Here is a 17452-nt window from a genome sequence, read left to right on the forward strand (position 1 = left end):
AACAAAGGTCTACAAAATTTACGTAATAAGTTCAAAATTATGACCTGTCAAAGCCTTATTTTATCCAATGTTTTTAGATACCTAGTTCAGTGGGCTTTTTTTTTTTTTTTTTAACCACACTGGAATGGCAAGCAATACTCTATGACAAGGCAAGCTCAAATAGTTTGGCAGTAGCTGCATGAACTGTATAAAGAAGCAATTGGCAGCTATATCCAATGTTATCAAATTAGGATAAAAAGGGAACATTATGAAAAATTGTTAATAAATAAGAAAATATAATAAATCATGCAAATAAATGTGAAAATTGGATGAAATGGAAGAACTCCTTGAAACTTATAAAATAGCAGCTGACATAAGGAAAACATCTCTGAATAGTCATTTATTAATTAAATTTAATGTGCTACATGAAAAATAACAACATAATCCAGACCAACCAATGGGTCAAAGAAAAAAATAAAAAATATCTTGATATAAGTGAAAATGGATACACAATATAATGAAACTTATAGAATGCAGAAAAAGTAGTTCTGAGAGGAAAGTTTATAGCAATAAACATCTACATCAAAAAAGAAGAAAGACTGAATAAATCACCCAAGATTACACTTCAAAGAACTAGAAAAAGAACAAACTAAAAGAAAAAATTAGTAGGAGGAAAGAAATAATAAAGATCATACAGAAATATATGAGGTAGAGACTAGAAAAACAATAGAAAAGATTAATAAAACTAAGAGTTGGATTTTTGAAAAGATAAAACTGGCAAGCCTTTAACTAGACTAAGAAAGAGAGAAGACTCAAATAAATGTAATCAGAAATGAAAGAAGAGACATTTCAACCAATACCACAGAGATACAAAGGATTATAAAAGACTATTATGAATAATTATACACCAAGAATTGAATAACATAGAAGAAATACATGAATTTCTAGACACATACCACCTATAAAGACTGAATTATGAATAAATAAAAATCTGAACAGACCAATAATGGGTAAGAAGATTGAACCAACAAGAAAAGTCACTCATTAAGAAAAGCTCAGGGACTGAAAGCTTCTTTACAAAAATCCACCAACATTGAAAGAAGAACTAATACCAATCATTCTCACTCTTTCAAGATATTCAAGAAGACTGGGTGCACGATGGCTCACGCCTGTAATCCCAGCACTTTGGGAGGCCGAGAATGGAGGATCATCTGAGGACATGAGTTCAAAACCAGCCTGGCCAACATGGTGAAACCCCATCTCTACTAAAAATACAAAAATTAGCTGGACATGGTGGTTCACACCTGTAATCCTAGCTACTCAGGAGGCTGAGGAAGGAGAATCACTTGAACCCAGAAAGTGGAGGTTGTAGTGAGCCAAGATACCACCACTGCACTCCAGCCTGGGTGGCAGAGTGAAACTCTGTCTCAAACAACAACAACAACAAAAAAATTCAAGCAAAGGGAACACTTCCAAACTCATTTTCAAAGGCCAGCATTACCCTGATATCAAAGCCAGGCAAAAATACAAGAAAAGAAAATTACAGGCCAATACCCTTAATTAACATATATGTAAAACTTCTCAACCAAACACTAGCAAACCAAGTTCAACAGCATATTAAAAGTGTCATTCACCATGATCAATGGAGACGTATCCCCTGGGATATGAGGATGGATGAAAATACTTGGCCTATAAATGTAACACACCATGCTGACAGAATGAAAGATAAAAATCATATGATCATCTCAACAGGTGCAGAAAAGGCATTTGATGAAATTCAATATGCCTTCATGATAAAAACTCTCAACAAAGTAGGTATAGAAAAAAAGTACCTAAACACAATAAAAGCCATATATGACAAACCCACGGCAAACATAATATTCAACATAGTTGAAAAATTGTCCTCTAAGATCAGGAAAAGTACAGCAATGACCGCTCTTGCCACTTTTATTCAATATAATACTGAAAGTTCTAGCCAGAGCAATTAGGCAAAAGAAAATAAAAGGTATTCAAATTGGAAAGAAAGAAGTTAAATTAGCTCTGTTTGCAAACAGCATGATCTTATATATGGAAAACTAAAAGTCCACCAAAAAACCGTTAGAACTATTAAACAAATTCAGTGAAGTTTCAGTATACAAAATTCACATACAAAAATTAGTAGCATTTCTATATGATAACAGAGAACCACCTGAAAAAGACATTGAGAAAACAATGCCATTTATAATAGCTATAAAAAAATACTTAGGAATAAGTTTAATCAAGGACATGAAAAATTTGTGCACTGGAAATTATAAAATACTGATGAAATAAATTGAAAACAAACACAAATAAATTGAAATCTAGGGTTTGTAAATTGAAATAACTAATATTGCTAAAATTTTTATTCTGGCCCAAAGTGACCTATAGATTTAATACAATCTTTATCAAAATTTCAGTGACATTTTCCACAGAAATAGAAAAAACTATCTAAAATTCATATGGAACTACAAAAGATCCCAAATAGGCAAAGCAATGTTGAGCAGAAAGTAAAAAGCTGTAGACATCACGCTACCTGACCTCAAAATATACTACAAAGCTATTACAATCAAAAGAGCATAAAGAGTGCTGGAATCAGAACAGACACATAGACCAATGGAATGGAATAGAAAGCCCAGACACATTTACAGTCAATTCATTCTCAAAAAAAGATGCCAAGAACACACAATGGAGAAAAGACAATCTCTTCAATAAATGGTATTGGGACAACTGGATATTCACACGCAGAAAAATGAAACTGGACCCGTACCCCCGCATCATATACAAAAATCAGCTCAAAATAGATGAAAGATTTTAAGACCTGAAACTAGAACTACTAGAAGAAAATACAAAGGAAAACCTCCATGACATTGGTCTAAGCAATGATTTTTGGATATGACCCTAAAAGCACAGGCAACAAAAGCAAAATAGACAAATAGGATTGCATCAGGATTGCATCAAACTTAAAAGCTTCTGCACAGCAAAGGAAACAAACAGAGTAAGGAGATGACCTAGAATGGGAGAAAAAAATTTCAAACCATACATCTGATAAGGGGTTAATAACTAAGATACATAAGGAACACAATTCTATAGCAAGAAAACAAATAACCTGATTTAATAATGGGTGAATAAATTTTATAGAAATTTCTCAAAAGGAAACATATGACCAACCAGTATATGCTCCACATCACTAATCGTCAGGGAAATGCAAATCAAAACCACAATGAGATATCATCTCACATCTGTTAGAATGGCTGTTATCAAAAAGACAAATAATAACAAGAGTTGGCAAGGATGTGGATAAAAGAGAACACTTTCACACTGTTGGTGGGAATATAAGAGATATTATGGGAAATAGTATGGTGGTTCCTCAAAAAATTAAAAATAAAACTATCATTTGATCCAACAATCAGCTTCTGGGTATACATCTAAAGAAAATGAAATCAATATGTCAAACAGATATCTGCATTCCCATGTTCATTGCAGCATTATTCACAATAGCCAAGACACAGAAGCAACATAAATGTTCATTGACTGATGAATAGATAAATCAAATGTGGTATGTACACACAATGGAATATTATTCAGCCATTAAAAAGAGGGAAATCCCGTCAGTTGTGACAACATGGATAACCTGGAAGGCGTTATGTTAAGCCAAATAAGCCAGGCACAGAAAGACAAATACCACATGATCTCACTTATATGTGGAATTTTTAAAAGTTGAATTCAAAAATGCGAGAGTGGAATGATGGTTACCAGGGACAGAGGGTGGGGGTAGGGGGTTGGATAGATGATGGTCAAAGGGCACAAAACTTCAGCTAAATCAAAGGAATAATTTCAAGTGATCTACTGTACCATATGGTGACTACCATTAATAACAATGTATTGTATTCTTGAAAATCATTAAGAGTAAATATGAAGTGTTTTCACCACAAAAAGTATAGAAAGTAATGCATGTTAATTATCTCAATTTGGCCGTTTTACAATGTATACACATATTTCAAAACATCATATGGTACACAATAAATATATATAATTTTTGTCAATTAAAATTAATTTTCAAAAATAAAAATAAATATTTTTAAAACTAAGACAAACTAAATTTAGCTTGTAATTAAAACCTTTTTCACAGATGACCATTACCTACTCTATTAGCCTGTTTTTCACACTGCTATAAAGAACTGCCCAAGACCGGGCAATTTATAAAGGAAAGAGGTTTAATTGACTCACAGTTCAGCATGGCTGGGTAGGGGGTGGCTCAGGAAACTTAAAATCATGATGGAAGGCGAGGGGAAGCAAGGCACCTTCTTCACTAGGCTACAGGAAGGAGAATGAACACGGGAAGAACTACCAAACACTTATAAAATCACCAGATCTTGTGAGAACGCACTCACTATCACGAGAACAGCATTGGGGGAAACCACTCCACGATTCAATTACCTCCACCTGATCTCTCTCGACTGGTGGGGATTATAAAGATTACAACTCAAGATGAGAGTTTAGGTGGGGACACAGCCAAACCGTATCACTTTCCACTTTAATCAACCAATAAAATAACATAATATTTGGAACAAGAGTTTTATTCAAAAATGAAACTTGACACGAGGCCTGACATCAAAACGTTTTTTTGTACTGGGAGATACAAAACAAATGGGATGAGCCCCACTCTTGCCCCAGCTTACTACCTTTAGACAGTTTCCAGGCAGCAGTGCAGAGAGGGGAATTCCTGGCAGAGCCCAGGGGACTCCTCGAGTTGAGCAGACAGTGCTGAGAGTCTGGGGACACCAAAGCAACTAGAGTTTTCCAGAAAGAGTACCAGAGTGTAGAACGCAACAGAGAAGAAATGCAGAGAACTTCAGAGGACTCAGCTGAGTCTGATCAGGAAATTGATTGAAGAAATTGCCTGAGGCCAAGGAGAAAAGCTAAAAGGGTTAGAGATAACAGTGTCTGATGCTTACATAGGACCAGGAATAATGTCTCTGTTCTCCAACAAAACTGGAAAAAACCATGATTCATGGGGCAGTGAGTACAGTATACTCAAGTGTTTTATCTCAGTAGTGAGAAATAATTAACCCTAAATGAGTATGGTTCTGGTCCACACTAACAAATCTTGAAAGTAATAGCCAAAAGAATCAAACTGTTTCCAGGTAATTTAACTGCATCTGGGACAAAAGCTCAAGAGTATTTATAATAGAAAAATAGTACCAATAAAGGTAAAATTTGCAATATCTGACATCCAATGAAAGATGACCAGTTATGCAAAAAAGCAGGGTAATATAGTCTATAACAAAGAACAAAGCAATCAATGGAAACCAAACAACAATAAATTGAAACCAAACTAACACTGATATAGATGTTAAAATTAATAAATGAAATTAAAACATTAAGGATAACTGTATTACATATATTCAAAAAGTTAATTAGCAATATAGAAGATATAAAAAAGAATCAAATTGAAACTTCCAGAGATGAAAACCATAATTTTATAGAATTAAAAAAATGCAATAGATGAAATTATGGGCAGGTTTTAAAGTATAGCAATAGGAAATATCAAAAATGAAACAGAAAGAATAGAGGATTTTTAAGAAAATGAACAGAGAGAATCAGCAAACTCCTTTACAACTTCCAGCAGCACAATATATGTACAATGAGCAGAAAAGTCACAGACTAGCAGGAAAAAAATAGCAAATTAAATAGATAGATATATACATATATACATAAGCATGACAAAGGTTAAAGAGCACATGACAAGATTCTTAACATCATTACACATTGGGGAAACACAAAACCAGGATGAGATACTATAACATAACTATTAGAAGGGCTAAAATTTAAAAGACTGATCATACTGGGTGTTGATAAGGATGTGGAAGAACTGAAACTTATATACAGCTGGTAAGAATATAAAATGGCACATTTTCAGAAAACAGTTTAGAGTTTCTTAAAGTTTATGTATACACCAACCATTTGATCTAGTCATTCTCACCCAAGAAAAAATGAAAGCAAATGACCATACAAATACTTGTACATGAATATTCATAGCAGATTTATTTGTAATAGGCAAAAACTGGAGTCAACCCAAAAAGAGGTAAATAGGTAACAGTGTTTAAAGAAACAATGCAAAGGAGGTAAATAGATAAATTGTGTTATACCTATACAATGGAATACTACTCATTGACAAAAAGGAAAAAAGTACTGACACTGATACACACAACCTGAATTAATATTTAAATGGTTATGTTGGATGAAAGAAGCCAGGAATAAAGAGTATGTACTGTGTAATTTCACTTACAAAAAGTTATTAAGATGCATATTAATATATAGTGACAGAATAAATGTCTTTACTGGGATCAGAGAAGTGGAGGGAGGAATTTCAAAGGCGATGGGTATGTTCATTATCTGGATTGTAGTGATAGCTCGAGTATGTATATATCTCAAAACTTAAAAAATTGTTTTGCAGTTTCTGTAATGTATTAAATGTCAATTACACCTCAATAAAGCTTCTTAAAAATTCTCACAAAGAATACTCCAGGCCCAGATGGCTTCCACAGTAAATTCTATCAAACATTTAAGAAAAAAATACAAATTTCATACACACTCTTCCAAAGAATATAAAAAGAAAAAACACTTCCCACTGCCCATAATATCAATATATCTCTGATATCAAAATCTGGAAACAACATTACATAAAAGGAAAATCACAAGCCAATACCTCTTAGAAAGATAGATGTAAAACCCTAAACAGATATTTATGAGTTGAATTCAATAATATATAAAGTATATATCATTACCAAGAAGGAGTGCAAGGTTGAATTAAGATGTGAAAATCAATCAGTGTAATTCATTATTTTAACAGAATTTTTAAGTTTATCATCTCAATATATGCATAAAATCATTTCAGAAAATCTAAAATCTGTTCATGATAAAAGCTCTTAGCATACTAGTAATGGAAAGGAACTACCTAAATCTGATAAAGTTTAGCCACAAAAATTTTACAATTAGCAACTTACTGATAAAAAGAAAATATTCTATTTTATCAGTAATTTATGTTTATAAATTACATCTATGTTTTTAAGATGTATTGGCTTGTGATCTTCCTTTTAGGTTTGAAAACAGAAAAGAAAGAAATATGATGGTATACATAAAAAATCTTTAAACACCTACAATAAGGATTAATGAGTAAATTAATAGACACAGTGAATTAATGGTTTATGGATACTAACTAAACATACAAAAATATTTTTATACACTAGCAAGAAAAAAATGGAAACTATAATTTTAAAAAGAATGGTAATTACCTAGCATCAAAAATATCAAATATAAGAGTAAATCTAATAAAATTTATATGAAGCCTCTACAAAGGAAAACAATAAAATATTATTTAAAGAAATTTTAAGAGACTTAAGTAAATGCAGATATATGCAATATTTCTGGACAAAAATATTGGATGTTGTTAAAATGTCAGTTCTCTTCAAACTGATCTACAGTGTCAATGCAATCCTAATAAAAATATCAGCATGTTTACTGTGTGACAATAAAATGATAAGTTGATTCTAAAATTATTATAAAAATTTAAAGGACTTAAAATAGCCAAGGTAATCCTGAAAGAATAGAAACTGAGATCTTACATTAGCAGAATTCAAGACTTATATTAAGTGACTGTTATTAAGATAATATGGTGTTTTCAAAAAGATAGACAAATACACCGATTAAACAGATTAAAGTCTAGAAACAGATTCACATATAATTGGTTACCTGATTTACTTTAAAGATACCTGTATGTTTTAATAAAGAAAGGACAATCTTTTCAATAAATGGTTTCAGAACAACTGGATATATAAATTGAAAAGCATGAACCATTGCTACTTCACACCATACACAGAAATTAATTTTATATGGATCATAGACCTAAATGTTGAATAATAAATTTTCTAAAAGAAAACAGGAAACTATCTTCATGACTATGGGAATGATTAAGAGGCTGGTGTGGTGGCTCACACCTATAATCCCAGCACTTTCTGAGGCCAAGGCAGGGGAGTCACCTGAGCTCAAGAGTTTCAGACCAGCCTGGCTAACATGGCAAAACCCTATCTGTATTAAAAATACAATAATTAGACAGGCATTGTCTTGGGTGCCTGTAATCCCAGCTACTCTGAAGGCTGAGGCAGGAGAATCGCTTGAGCCAGGGAGGCAGAGGCTGCAGTGAGACAAGATCGCACCATTGCACTCCAGCCTGGGTGGCAGGGTGAGACCTTGTCTCTCTCTCTCTATATATATAATATATATTATATATTATATATTATATATAATATATAATATATATAATAAATATATATAATAAATATATAATATATATTATATATAATATATATATTATATATATATTATATATATATATATAACTATAAATTTAAATTTAAATTTAAAAAAATGGGAAATTCAGTTTCATTAAAATTGAGACATTCTGACCATCCAAAACATAATTAAGAATAAAAATGCAAGTCAGAAAGAAAGAAAGAAAACTGATAAAAGGGCTCACATTAGGAGAACGTAAAAAACTACTACAAAACATGAAAAGATGGGCACCCCTATTTTTTAATGAGCGAAAGTGATAAAGTGATACTGTGTATGTGTGTATTTTGTGTGTGATATGGTTTGGCTCTGTGTCCCCACCCAAACCTCATCTCAAATTATAACCCCTCATGTCAATGGAGGAACCTGTAATCTCCACGTGTGAAGGCAGGAAGGTAATTGGATCATGGGGCAGTTTCCCCCATGCTTTTCTCCTAAGAGTGAGTGAATTCTCACTAGATCTGATGGTTTTAAAAGTGGCAGGTTTTGTTTTTTTTTTTTCCTGTGCTCTCACTTCTCCTTCCTGCCACCTTGGGAGGAAGGTTCCTGCTTCCCCTTCGCCTTCCGCCATGAGTATACGTTTCCTGTGGTCTTTCCAGCCATGCGGGACTGGGAGTCAAACCTCTTTCCTTTATAAATTACCCACTCTTGGGTATTTCTTTACAGCAGTGTGAAAATGGACTAATACAGTGTGATAAAAACATCAATGTAATCATTAAAGAAATGAAGTTAAAACAAGATCCTTCCTGCACATCAATCACAATGACTAACATGAAAAATTATTTAACATAATAAATGTTGGGAAACATATAGAGCAACTGAAATTTTTATATGTTGCAAATTAGAGTGTAGTTTGAAAAAACTACCTTGTAAACCTAGAGTATTCACTAAAGTTAAACATATGCTATTTTATGACCCAGCAATTCCACTCCTAGGTCCAGTCAAGAAAAATTAGTGTATTTGTACACCAAAAGAAATGGTCAAGAATGTTCAAAACTACTTTACTTATTACAACCAAATGCTATAAACAACAAAAATAACTATTAACAGTAAAATGAAAACATAGATTGTAATATGTTAAGACATAGGATAATACATACAAATAATTTAAAAAAGAACTGTCACTACATGCAACAAGCCAGATACAAAAGAGGTAATAATGCATGATTCTATAGAAAGTTCAAGAATAGAAAAATTAATTAATGGTGATAGATGCTAAAATGGTGGTTACCTCCACAGATGAGAGGGGATGTTATTAACTAGAAAAATGTCCTAGGGAGCTATATGTGATGCTGTAAGTGTTCTATATCCTGACATGGAAGACAGTTAGTTGTATTTGTTTATACATATGCAAAAAGTCATTGAGTTACATCCTTAAAGTTTAGAACTTTATGTGAGTTATGCCTGAATAAAAATTAATTAACTAAAATAATAATTTTAATAATGTAAATAATTTTATTTTTTTAAGTTAAAAATTAAAACAAGGTTGAGAAGTTTCCATCTCTGTTAAGCTAAAAGGTGCACTAAGTAAAAGTCTGTAAAATCCTGGCACAGAAACAACCACATCAACTCAAACCCTGATAATCTGAGAAGGCAATTTCTCCAGCAGCCAAATGGAGCTCCAAGAGCAGCTGACAAGTTCCCTACCCATTTGCCAGCAAATACTAGATCAGAATACGCTGTCTCATCACCTAAAGATCAATAAACAGAAGAAAATGAAAAAGAAAATTTTAAAAGTACTGCGCTATGTAAAGGGAACCTCACCCAAGAGTGTCAGAGGAAAGGTAAGTTACTATTTGATTTATTACAGGAAACTTTGAGCAATCCTTTGGGCAGCATGTAAGAAGATACAACTTTCATAAATATAAGAGAAAGCTATGAAATTAGAATAGGTTAAATGATTAAGCAGGATGAGATAAAGGAAGATTTGTACTCCATTCAAAAATACACCCTGGGCAGCATGCAGTGGCTCACTCCTGTAATCCCAATGCTTTGGGAGACTGAGGTGGGAGGATCATTTGAGGCCAACAGTTCAAGACGAGCCTGGGCAACACAACAAGACTCTGTCTCTATAAAAGGATTTTAAAATTAGTTGGGCACGGTGGTGCATGCCTGTAGTCTCAGCTACTCAGGACACGGAGGCAAAAGGATCTCTTGAGCCCAGGAGTTGGAGGCTGCAATGAGTTATGATGTCACCAAGGCACTCCACACTGCATGACAGAGTGAGAACCTCTCTTTCTACGTGTGTGTGTGTGTGTGTGTGTATGTGTATCTGTGTGTGTGTGTATGATAAGCATAGGAAGTTCCAAAATTATTTATACAAAAATAGTATTAACTGGGTTTTTATTGGGTTAGAAAGGATAGTTGGACTAGAGAAATAATAGATTATAGGGAAGACTGCAAATACTTGGAGACCTTTGAAAACAAAATTTTGAAAACTATGTAAGATTATGAGTGAAGACAGGACATGATCAGAAAATATTAAAGTTAATTCAGTCATCAACCATTATTATCCCTCTAGTTTAAGTAACATTGGAGAAGATTCCGGGTCCTGGAGACTGCCTAGGACTTCCAGGACAGGGACAATTATTCCAGGAATCTCCCACTTAGTTGCTGCCCTTTTGTCAGCTTTACCAGGAAGATTGGGACAAAATAATTCTAGCAATGGTGGGGACTCATCCCCTGTTCTCCCACTACCCTAAATATGTTGCCTGAAGCTTGCCCTCTTGACCTACAAACACCACCCCCACCTCTACCCCATCTGGAAATATATGACTTTGCCTCATACTCATAGATAGAGGAGGTGGAGGGCTGGGGGGAAGATGGTAGGCAATCGACAACTCTGTTATATCTGGATTTGCATTATAAAGGATGACATAAACCACTTCACTGTGCCTCTGTAGTGCTTTAGGCCTGAACCAGTATTGTTTCTGTAGAAATAGTTTGGAAATAAATCACATGAAGGTTGTAAGGAAAAGTATGTGAGTACAGAAACAAGATAGCAAAAAGAATGGGAGAGAGAGCTAAATAGAAGAAAAAGAAAGGTGGACTTAAGAGATTTAAGAAACAAAGGGCATGTGTGAAAATGGGAAGTGGTCTGAAAGAGATGAGAAAGAAAATTAAAAGGGAAAGTGAGGAAAGAAGGCAGGAAGGCAGGAAGGAAAGAGGGAAGAAAATATAAAGAGGGAGAGGAAAAGAAATAAGGAGGGAGACAGAAAGGAGGAAGGAAGAAGAAGGAAAGGAGAGCAGGAGGGGAGGAGGGAGGGGGAAGGGAGGAAGAAGAAAAGGAGAAAGGAAGGAAGAGAGAAAGGGAAGGAGGGGGAAGTTTACAGCACTATTCTACACTCTACAGGAATTTTCACTGAATGAAAGAAGCAGTCGTCTTAATTTCATGTTAGAGCACTTACCAAATAATGTTTCTCAACTACCTTCTTTAAAAATACTGTCCCCATTCTCCAACGTACTATGAATAAAATTAGGAAAATACTAGGAGTGGTCTTTTCAAGTTTCCTTCTTTTCATTGTCTGATAATACCGAACAAAATATTCCCTCCTTCAGTAAAAAGAAAGTCATGAGATTTCGTTGCGCCCTTTTTCCTCATTGGAAAAAATTGCCTGTGTCCTCAACATGATCAGATAAAGAACCCGCCGAGTATTATAATATGAAGGCTCAGAGATATATATTCATAGCAAAAGGCAAAGATTAAGAGGTGAATACTGAGAGACTTAAAAAAATGCCAGATGTCAAGCAAATGTTTAAGGTTAACAGGGTCCACAACAGTACATTGAGATGAAAATATAAATAAACTTATCCTAAAAGCAATTTAAAATACATTTGGTTACATGAAAGATAATTATGGAAGCAACTACCAATTGTTTACAACCCAAAATTTCTTGAAAATTATTCAAGTAGAACACTTGGATGGCAGAGAGTTGAAGGAAGCAAAACAAAGTGGTATTGGATATATAAAGCATTATGGGAAATAAAGCAAAACCAGAAATTAGATGTTAGTGCCTAAGTAATATGTGGTGAACCATTTGCTATATTTGGCGTTCACAAAGACAGGAGTTGCAGCAGAATTGAAAGAACCAATTTGTGAACATCTTTATCATTCTTTTTTCTTTCCTAAGAAAACTATCCATGTTTCTTAACAGCAGTTAATAGCTTTATCATATCTGCTCCTAATGATGAATATTTTGTAGCCAAAGGCAATTGTAGAAATATGCTAAATAAAATAATAATAATTTGCCACATAAGAAAATTGTTGATCCCTTCAGAGACCAAAGCAAGCTGTGGCACTGAACATTTTTTTTTTCTGATCACCAACATAGTTTTAATTAAAAATTTAGTTTTTTTCATATTACAATGGTGACAACTATTTATTATAGGAAAAAAATTAGATTAGGATAAAGAAAAACCAAAAGTATGTAAAAGAAATATCTTTGCTAATATTACCATTCAGTGAAACTGCTTTATTAGATTGTTGCAAAAGTAACTGTGGCTTTTGCTATCACCTTCAATGGCAAAAACCACAATTACTTTTGCACCAACCTAATTAAATATCTGTTTTGTGTATGCCCTTCCTTGCTCTTTTATTCTGTCTCTTCCACATTTACATATTCACACGTATATTTACATGTTCACATGTATGTATAATAAATAAACGGGATCTCACTGCTCTGTAACCTGCTTTTTCAATCTAATGAACACATTCTATGCCAATTCGTATTTATCCATAGAATAATTTTTAAAATGGCTATAACCAATCTCCTATTGCTGGACATTTAGGTTGCTGCTATAAATAACATTGTAAGGACTATCTTTATAGCCACAAATTAATTCATATTCTTAATTAGTTGCTTGGGTTAACTTCCTTTTTTTATTTTATTATTATTATACTTTAAGTTTGAGGGTACATGTGCACAATGTGCAGGTTTGTTACACATGTATACATGTGCCATGTTGGTGTGCTGCACCCATTAACTCGCCATTTAGCATTAGATATATCTCCTAATGCTGTCCCTCCCCTCTCTCCCCACCCCACTGAACATTTAACAGTGTAAGGATGTAATCATAACTGCTATTTTTCTGGCCACTATCAAAAGTATCCACAAGATTTCAAACACCCCAGGCACTGGATGTTCCACAGGGCAGCTGGTCATCTTACTCCAACTTCTAGCTGTCACTATGAAGTCCCTGTAAATTGGAAATTAATAAGAAAATGACATTGTGCAAGCTGATGTAATAGGAGAGAAAACATAAGATTTATATGATGAAGTTATATTTTTTTAAGTAATAAAGTATTACAGAAACAAATGAACTCCTATTAGTTTTCTACTGTTGCTGTAATGAATTATCTAAAACTTCATGGCCCAAAATAACACAGAAATCAGACAAGCATCTAACTCGCCTAAAATCAAGGTCTCAGTGCGGCTGTGTTCCTTCTGACGACTCTAGGGGATAATCTGTTTTCTTCCCTTATCCAACTTCCAGAGACTGCCTGCATTCCTTGGCTCAAAGCCCCTTTCCTTTTGAAAGCCAGCAATGGCCAGTCAAGTCTTTTTCACATTGTGTCACTCTGATTGATGCTGACTTTTCTGCCTCCCCCTTTCACTTTTTTTTTTTTTTTTTTGAGACAGAGTCTCACTGTCGCCCAGGCTGGAGTGCAGTGGCGCGATCTCGGCTCACTGCAGGCTCCGCCCCCCGGGTTCACGCCATTCTCCTGCCTCAGCCTCCCGAGCAGCTGGGACTACAGGCGTCCGCCACTTGGCCCGGCTAATTTTTTGTATTTTTAGTAGAGACGGGGTTTCACCGTGTTAGCTAAGGTGGTCCCCTTTTCACTTGTAAGGACATTTGTTAATTATGTTATGCCTACTGAAATACTCCAGGATAATCTCTTCATCTTAAGGTCAGTTAATTAGCAACCTTAACTTCATTTGCCAACTTTATTTCCCTTTGCTATGTAACAGGACAGCCACAGGTTCTGGCGGTTAGAATGGGCACATAGTTGATACTTGGGAGCCCATTATTCTCCCTACCACAACTGGTATTCATCCATCATTCAAATTCCCTCACCTCTTTCATCTCAGGATGTAAATAGTACCTTGAATTTAGTATTTGCAAAAGTATGCATATTTTGAGCTATTCTACATACTTGCAGAAATAATAGAGAAAGTAACATATTTTTAATTTTTTTTTAATACGGTCTCACTCTTGTCACCCAGGCTAGATTGCAGTGGTGTGATCATGGCTCACTGCAGCCTCAACCTCCCAGGCTCAAGCTATCCTCCAACCTCAGCCTCCCAGGTAGCCAGGACTACAGGTGTACACCGTCATGCCTGGCTAATTTTTTTTTTTTTAATTTTTACTGTAAGTGAAGTCTTGCTATATTGCCCAGGCTGGTCTCGAACTCCTGGGCTCAAGCAATCCTCGTGCTTTGGCCTCCCAAAGTGCTAGCATTACAGGCATGAACCATTGTGCCTGGTCATGTTTTAAAATTTGTTATATGGATATTATAATATGTTTCTAACACTGCAACTTACCTTTTCAGTTAGCATTATGTTTTTGTATAACAGCTTTGTTTTTGTTGAGTGATGTAGTATATCCCTCCATCTTAATGAACATTCTTATATATATTAACTTGTGCCCATGTGCAAAACTTTTTATAAATATCTAAAAGTAGAATTACCGGATGAAAGATAAATACATCATTAAATTTACATATTATTTTCAAATTGCTCTCCAACATGGCTTTGCCAGTTAGCATTTCTAATGACTGCTGTACTAAAAGTTCTCATTTCTCTGTATCCTCACAGCATTTTAAATATTTTCCATGCTGTTATAGGCTGAATTGTGTCTCCCAAAAATTCATGTTAAAATCCACATCCCTAGTACCTGAGAACTATATTTGGAGATAGAGAGGGTTTTTACAGTAGTAATGAAGTTAAATTAAGGTCATTAGGGTGACCCTAATCCAATATGACAGGTGTTTGTACAGCATTTTTTCAAACTTTCCACTATTTGTTTTTCTCCTGAATTCTGAATGTTTTCCTCAGTACCACTTTCAATTCACTAAATATATATATATAGACATTTTTGAATTTATCCCATCTATTAAATTTTTAATTAACATTTTACTGTTTTTTTAATACCCAAGATTTGTAATTGGTTCTTTCTAATATTCACCTATTTTTGTTTTATTTCTACATTTTGCTTTATAATTTAGTACCCGTTTAAAATGGAAGGTGTTTTGAGCTCATTGTTGTTTTATGTCTATTTTAAAATTTTCCTCAGACTGTTCCATAAAATTAATTTCATATAGAACAAATTCAACATTTAATTCTGATTGTGTGTTAGCATTAGCCATCTTCATGTGATTTGGACTATTGTGGGAGACTTGTGAATGCATTCTCAATAATCTATCCATCTATCTCTTCCTTTGCCCTCTGTGTTCACCCCTTCCTCTCTAGTAACTTTGTAATTGCTTCTTCCCAGCCCCAACCTCATGTCTGAAACCAGGACTTATAATGACATTTAACAACATCCATCTGTCCCTGGTGAGCTGAGAATATCACAGATTCAGTCATCCACCATTGGAATTGTTTTTAGTTTCTCATCTTGAAGTGGTATGTACATAAATCCTCCCTACTGGAAAAACAGCTTGCTAAATGCTGTAGCTGCAAGCAATGATCTGATATGAGCTTTGCTTTGTTTCAGTTTCCTTTACCTGAAAGAAATTCCCATCCCAGGCCTTAATTTCAAGCAGTAAACTTATTTCTCATGTGCCTCTTTTCTTCCTTCCTTTCTGTGTGGAGAACTTTTAGTCCCCTTTACCCTAAATGTATCACACTCCCTACTGCCACTGTCTATATGGAATCAAGAGACCAGAATCTCTATGGCTTTAGCCCCATTCATGTCATTAACTCTTCTATTATTTTTTTCTTGTTCTCAGCAATATTTATCTTATGTTTGAAATCTTCTAGGTCCACTTGCTTTTCCATTATTATTCATTATTTTCATGGCTACAGTTTTGAGCAGGAAGGAATGTATGATAACTTGAATTTATGCATCTATTTGATTTTCACACACAAAAATTCTAGTAAACATTCTCCATGTTCTCATTATATAAAAGCATTCAAGAATTAAATATAAAACATAAAAGATCTCATTATCCTGTGTAAAATAAAACCAGTAAGACTTTTTTTCCTTAAGAAAAAATAATCCATTTAAATCAGTGGTTTTTAAAATTTCTGAGTTTTTTTATATACTGAGGATCATGTTAAAAATCCTGGGACCTAATTTTCAAGGATTCTGATTTTGTAAGTCTAGCATTAAACCATTGAGGGGGGAAACAACTGAAGTGCACTTTAGCTGATATAGCCTATAAAGATGATTTTAAAATGGCTATAAGTTCAACTTCATCTGTAGCAACTGCTTTTTAAAAACCAACCTGTTCCAAACCTAAATGTCTTATGGCAACATGACAGCAAAAGATCATTTCTATTGGAAGAATCTTTTTTTCTTTCCTCTCAGAGTTTTCATTTTTTCTTTCAGTTTATTTGACCATTCCCCCAAAAAACTTTGGTTAAATAATAAATTATATCTAACTAAATGTATAATAAATGAGTTTTTTACTCTCGCCTTGATCATAAATGTCACACTTGATTTCTTAAGTTAAATGAGGCACACATTTTATCATAATGACTAATTCTTGACGTTTCAGTAAAGTTAAAAACAGCCCCTCTTCCATGGATGGGTGTCTTCCATACTTTGAGTCACTTAATCTAAAAAAAAATTATGTATAATAATCATAGAAAGGGTAGGGGTTATACCAGACTCAATGAAATATATTTCATTTTAAAGGTCGTTGATTTAGGTCAGAGCAATGAGAGAAACAGTAACGCTAAGCTATGTGAAAAAAAGTCAAAGTGACTAATTACTGCATACCCTTCTCATTCCAGCCTCACATTTAGTGAAGCTATGTAGTTTAGTATCTTAGTACCACAAAAGTCAATTACCAAAGCTAATTTCATGCATGGACAGCACTGAGTTTTACCCTCTTTTCTTCCTCCTCCCTGTTTAAGCCAGAGAAAATATATTCCTAATT

The sequence above is a fragment of the Symphalangus syndactylus genome, chromosome 9 (genome assembly GCF_028878055.3).
Source record: "Symphalangus syndactylus isolate Jambi chromosome 9, NHGRI_mSymSyn1-v2.1_pri, whole genome shotgun sequence".
In the NCBI taxonomy this organism is placed as follows: domain Eukaryota; kingdom Metazoa; phylum Chordata; class Mammalia; order Primates; family Hylobatidae; genus Symphalangus; species Symphalangus syndactylus.